General features: G+C 43.8%; 1 pseudogene; it reads right to left on the reverse strand.

Moving 5' to 3' along the window:
• Positions 1–953: 953 nt before the first annotated feature.
• Positions 954–4,986, reverse strand: LOC142072417 (up-regulator of cell proliferation-like; annotated as a pseudogene).
• Between the last annotated feature and the right edge of the window lie 1,115 nt (positions 4,987–6,101).

The following is a 6,101-nucleotide window of genomic DNA, read 5'->3' on the forward strand; positions in this document are numbered from 1 at the left end:
GTTGAGAACCCCTGGATTTGATGATCTCTCAAGGTCCCTTCCAGTCCTATGATTCTATGTGGAAAGGAACAACTGAAACCGGGTGACATGGGCAAATCCACTGAGCAGCTGGGCTGACAGATAGAGTACGGCAACTGCGTGGCATGTGGCAATGAAGAGAAGAGATTCCTCCGTGGGACAGTAGACGGAGCCACTGCCCAATCCAGCTACACTCACAGCCCCACTGTCGAGAAGAGACTCAGAGAGGGAGTGTCATGGTTTGGGGTCACTGCAGAGAGTTTGGGCCATCAGTGTTGTTACTGGGGATTTCTAACCCTACATATTTCAGTCTGTTTGTGTGTGTGTGTGTGTATAGTTATCTAATTTCCCTTGTAACTGTGGAAACTCCAGTCTTTGGGTTGGGGTTTAACTGCTTCACCTGAGGGTTGCTCTGTTGACTCCAGAGCTGGCCCTGCCTATCCCACCACAGCGGTTACTAACTTGTGCCCCATTGGGTCTCCACCCCATCCCCCCCAGTGAGAGCTCAGGGCTCCGTGAAATTTTCTCACTGTTTAAGTGAGAAAACAAAGCCCGTTTTTCATGAGGTCAGTCATTCTTATCAGCATCAGGCCTCTCAGAAGGGCTAATTTAAATGTTAAGGGTTCCTGCATCACTTGGGATCTTGGGTTTGTTCTTTGGAAGTATCACATCTCCTGAAATGTTTGCTGACCTCACCCACTATCCTTCCTCTCAGGGCTAAATAAAACAAAAAGTTCCAAGGCAACATTTCAAAATAAATAAGCCAGCACAAAAAAGTCCGTTCCCAAGTTTATTTTGTTTAACTGTAAATGGTTTTCTGTTGCTTCTTATGCGTGATTACATTAAAACAAGAATACTAATTTCTTAATGCACAATAGGGAGAGTAAATGACAGTCATGCTCTAAATATAGCAGTTTAATTGTCTTCAACGGATTCTAATGGTCTTCAACTAAGCTATTGCTGGAAATGGCCAGGTCCTGCTGCAGCTCTTTGCAAAAGCTGTCTAAAAAGGCAGAAACTGTGTTATTGTTTTTATTTATGGAGTTTTTCAGAATTCCCTTGATTTTATTTATTATTCTGGATAGAATCCCTTTCTCCAAATCTCTCAAACTTGCCTTCCCTTCATAGTGGTCTATCAGACATCTCTGTATCCAGGATTTGACAAACTCTTCATAGTTACTTATCTATTTCACATAGTTGTCAAAGTTCATCTCTTCCAGCAGCTTCTTTAGCAAAAAGAACTGAAAGAAGCTTTGGCTGGCGTATTCAAGGGCCTGTTCACTGCTGAGAAAATTGTCAACTATTTCTAGTCCGAGCCTTTTGTTGACATAACCCACCAGGGCAGGTTTGAGACACTGATCGCAGAAATTCCTCACCCTTGTTTGGCTTTCCTTCTTTTCCAAATAGAGATCAGTAAATATGGAGAAATAATGAGGTTTCAGCTTCTCCAGACGTTGCTGAGGATCGTTTTCTTTGATAAAATCTTCATGCATCTTCTGAAATGCCAAGCTGCTTCCCCCAAAACGTGACGCTTCAGGTCAACTTCAAACAAAGGAGAAGTGTGAAGTTGCTCAATATCCTCCTCTTTTAACCTCTCATTAACCATATGCAGCAGTTCTCCACAATAGGTTTCATCATAGTCTGTTTTGGATTTAACTTTTTCTTCAATGTATTTCTTGCATTCAGTCATTAAAGATAGAGCAAACTCTTCAGTTTTACAGTAACATTCCTGTGAGAAGTATTCTGCAACTGCTCTGGTCCATTTTAAGTTTAAGTACTCCTTCTTCATTGTGAAAGACTTCATTCTATAATCCAGCAGGCTTTTTGCATGTTGCAGTATCTGTCTGACAGCACCCCCTCTGTGCTTCAGATCCTTTCTCAACTGGAGATCCATATCTTGAACAACTTGACATTTCTGTAAAGTACAGAGCGTTAACTCTGACAAGGTTTCTCGCCACATCGTTTCAAATTCTTTTTTCAGTTTCTCATGGTCTAATTTATCTTCTCCGTTTCGGTATTCAGCCAAGAGTCTGTCAACTTCCCCTTCAATTTTCTGCTTGTACTCAGACTGGATATTGTCTATCTTGTGCTGTCCTCTTCGTATTCGAATTGCTTCCTTACAGTTACTGGTTGAAGAATTTTCAAGTTCTCTTTTGAGGCTATTTGTGCTCCTTTTGAAATCTTCTCTGTACTTTTCTATCAGGTTCAAATTTGGAGCTTCACTTTTAAAATACTGTTCTAAGTTATTCAAGAGCTTCTGTTCTCCCTGCTGTAGCTTCCCTTGTGCTTCCATTTTTAAGCTGTGAAAGAGATCACCCTCTAGTGTCTCTGGCAGCTGATTCGGGATAAAAGTTTCTTTTTCAGATATCCAGAGATACATCTCCTTGCGGAAACCCCATTCCCATTCAGAATACTTCATAGACAGCTGGTGATAGGCTTAAGCTACAAGGCTATTTCTAAAGCTAAAGATGAAGTTCTCATGTTTCACTGACTTCCACAGGCTCTTCAACCATACAATAAAATCAGGAATATCCTTTCCAGCTCTTTTCCGTGAACGGTTCTCTATGAATTCAAACAGGTATTTCTTTAGCTCACACACACTCTCACTGTATCCAGTGTTTACGGGAGCCATGGGAGGGACTCCATGCCGCAAGCCAGGCATGTACCAATTGTGTTTTTCTGGGTCATACTCCACAATATCAGAAAATGCCATTTCCCTGCTTTGCTTTTCCATCCTTGCTGCAGCTTTGGTCATTTCATTCAGCTGCTCCAGGAGGTGTTTCCTGTCCCTCATGTTTTGATCATGAGCAGACACATCACTGACATTCTGGTGCACGAACTGGCAGTTTGGCTGTTGTCCTATTTCCTCCATACTGAGAAATGCATGGACCACAATTTGCAGAACATCCTTCATTTCTGTGGCATTCTCCATGGTCATGTTAACGATGGTGATGTCACTCAGTCCAATCACCAGGGTGGCCAGCTCATTGTCATGTTGATAACTGTCTTCCAGTGCTGTTAGTTCAGGGGCCTTCAGACCTTCAGTGTCTATCACCAGGATGAAATCACAGCCAAGCAGCTCCTGAACAGCTTCTGTAACTTTAATGAGTGTCATGAACACTCCTCGCGTACATCGATCGCTACATTGATCAACTGCAGGCCGAACATGGTGTTGAGAAGAGTCGATTTCCCAGTGCTCTGCACTCCCAGCACTGTTATAACCACCATTCTGGATCTACCCCCTAGTCTGATATGGAGATGAGTTAGAACATCTACTACCCAGTTCATGGGGATGTTGGAGGCATCTCCATCGATCAGCTCCACAGGAAACCCTTCCAGCATCAGGTCAGCTGCTGTGCATGGGAGATGGGAGAATGGTCTTTGGCTTTCTTCCATTTTCCCTTCTTTAACCATTGAGCATTCAGCGTCATAGAACTGTCCCAACTCACGCATGAAATGCTCCACCCCCAAGGAACTATCAGATATTAATTTATCTAATTCCTCCATCTGTTTTCGGTCCACTCCTGGAGTTTCACATTTCTCTTTATAGTCTGCCCACATTTCAGAAAGATTCCCCCTAGCAATATTATCCAGGCTAAATTTCATCCATTTCAGAAAGTAATGTTTCTCCACTGGATTCAACTGTACTATTCCATTGATAAACTTAGTCAAACCATTAGTACGGTGACACTGATTCCGCTGTCTACGTATCTCTAACCATTTCTGTTTCAGCACAGATTTATAGTCTTCAATGGCCACGTCCCCTTGCCTTTTCATTTGGCACATCTCTTTTTCCAATTGAGCCAAGTTTTTCCATGGGTCTCCTTGCAGGCTCAGCATTTCCCTTTTGTATTTTGCCCCATCTCTTATTTCTGCAGTGATTTCTTCAGTATATTTCCTCGCACACTGACATGCCTGACACTCCTCATCCACCTGGATTCCTAGGTCACGTGCCGTCACAGCCATGGCTTCCAAACTCACTGTCTTCGGAGATGAATTCACTATGGTTCCTATGGTGGACTTCACCTTTTTCCACAAATCCTGCATTATTCATGGTACTATCTTTCACCAGTATTAGTGATTTGCTCAGTTTCAACACTGAGGACAGCTTATTAAGAAATCCCAGAGTTTCTTTGGGTTTCTTATTCTTGCAGTTGAGGATGAAGTAATATTTAGAGCTGGATTTTTTCAGAGATGATAACAGCTCGTATTCTCTCTCACTGATGCTCTCGGTAACTATGAACACTGCGGAGGAGACCGCTGTTAAAAAGCTAAACTGTAGCCAGTGGGACTCAATGTCTCCGTGCAGATTTGTAACTGCAATGGGTTCTGGGAAAAGATCAGAAATTTCCGTTCCCCCAGGGAAATACCAGGAAATCTCAACCAGCCCATCTGCGATTTTCTGAAGGAAGTTCCCAGACTCCATGTCCCAATGGATAAAGAAATCGTGGTGCTGCTGGGAGGGGCTGAGAACCTCATTGAGGAGTTGGGACTTGGAGAAGCTGCAGCTCCCCATCCACAGAAAAGAAATCATTGGCATTTCTGTGAGCACCAGGCTCTCCTCTCTGAACCCTCTGCTCTGTGCCAGGGAGTGCGGCCTCCACTTCCTCACAATGTCCCCTCTGCTCTGTGCCAGGGAGTGCGGCCTCCACTTCCTCACAATGTCCCTCATGACCCACAGTAGTAGGGTGCCCTTGGGGGTGTTGAGGGCGGGTAGCAGCAGAGGGAGGGCAAACTGGCACATGGACATTTTGGACAGGATCTCCTGCTGTAGGAAACTGAGCAAAGCAGAACAGCACAAAGAACATCAAGAGATTGCAGAGAAACTTTCATCTCAGTGTCACTAAAACAGAAAGTGCCATCAGTATGCAGTTTCTCCTCATAATCATCCATTTCTTCTTCAGGAGCCTTGTGCCCAATGCTTGTATTTCTGGCCGTCCCATTCAGAGCCATGACCTTCCTCAGGAAATGCCAAGGTAAATCACCTAATGCCTCTGGAATTCTGTTCTTGATGCTTTCTGGGCAGATCTCCAAAACATCCCTCAGCCTGATCTTGATGCTTCTGTGCTTCTCCAGGTTTAATCTGGACAGGACATCTTGAAATGCTTTACTTCTTTCTGCAGAAGGAAGTTAAAACAAACCAAAATTTCAGAGTAGAAAATGGTGACTTTATATACAGTTTACTTATTCCATAGACAGCCTGATGTTTGTAATTTAAAGAAAAGCAGTACCCAGTAACAGATGACTTATACATCCTGGGTTCAATTCTTCTCTTACTTATATTGGTATAACAAAAATGAAGCCAATGGGATTACTTCCATGCAAATAAAACATAGTTCTGGCCCACTTTGAACTCCACTAGGTTGGTTTGCATTGTTTGATCCCAATCCTTATCCTCAGCACAGTGCAGAGTCCACTTGAAAATGGCTTAAGTGGCCAACTGAGAATTTCCTAGAAAATCTTCCAGTATAACCAGCTCTATGACATCCCAGCTCACAGCTACTGGAGGAGGGGGCATAGACTCAGGACCCTGTCTCTGTGGTGATCCCAGAAGCTGGAATGATCCCTTGTCTGCTCTAAGCTGCTGCTCAGGATCAGACTGGTGCCTGGCAGTCTGAGGATCAGGTGGCTGTGATGGTAGCCTACACCCGTCACCCTGAGCTGTGCTGGGCATCAATGGCTCATCCGGAGGATCTGACCCTTTATTTCCCTTTCAGCAGTCAGTGCAGATTACACCTTCTGGGAAGACTTATTTTTGATTTTCTTCATATCTTCCTCCATCTCTTTGCTGGGACATGTCTTTTACAGGTGTAGCTAACAGCACTGTGGCTTTGCTTACCTCCCAGCGACCAAATCAGTCCCTTCACTCACGCTACTTTCTCTGTCCTTTTGGGGAGCTGTGAGTACTGTCATTACTTACAAAGCAAATTTACCCACATTGCAACATGGGGAGCTAATGCTAAGACACCTCCAGGCCAGTCCTGGTACGGTAATGTCTCCAGTGCACTGTTAGGGTATTTGGACCTGATAAACGATTAATCCATTTATTATGTGTTATAGAGACATTATTAAGGTCACAAGAG

The sequence above is a fragment of the Caretta caretta genome, chromosome 6 (assembly GCF_965140235.1).
Source record: "Caretta caretta isolate rCarCar2 chromosome 6, rCarCar1.hap1, whole genome shotgun sequence".
In the NCBI taxonomy this organism is placed as follows: Eukaryota; Metazoa; Chordata; order Testudines; family Cheloniidae; genus Caretta; species Caretta caretta.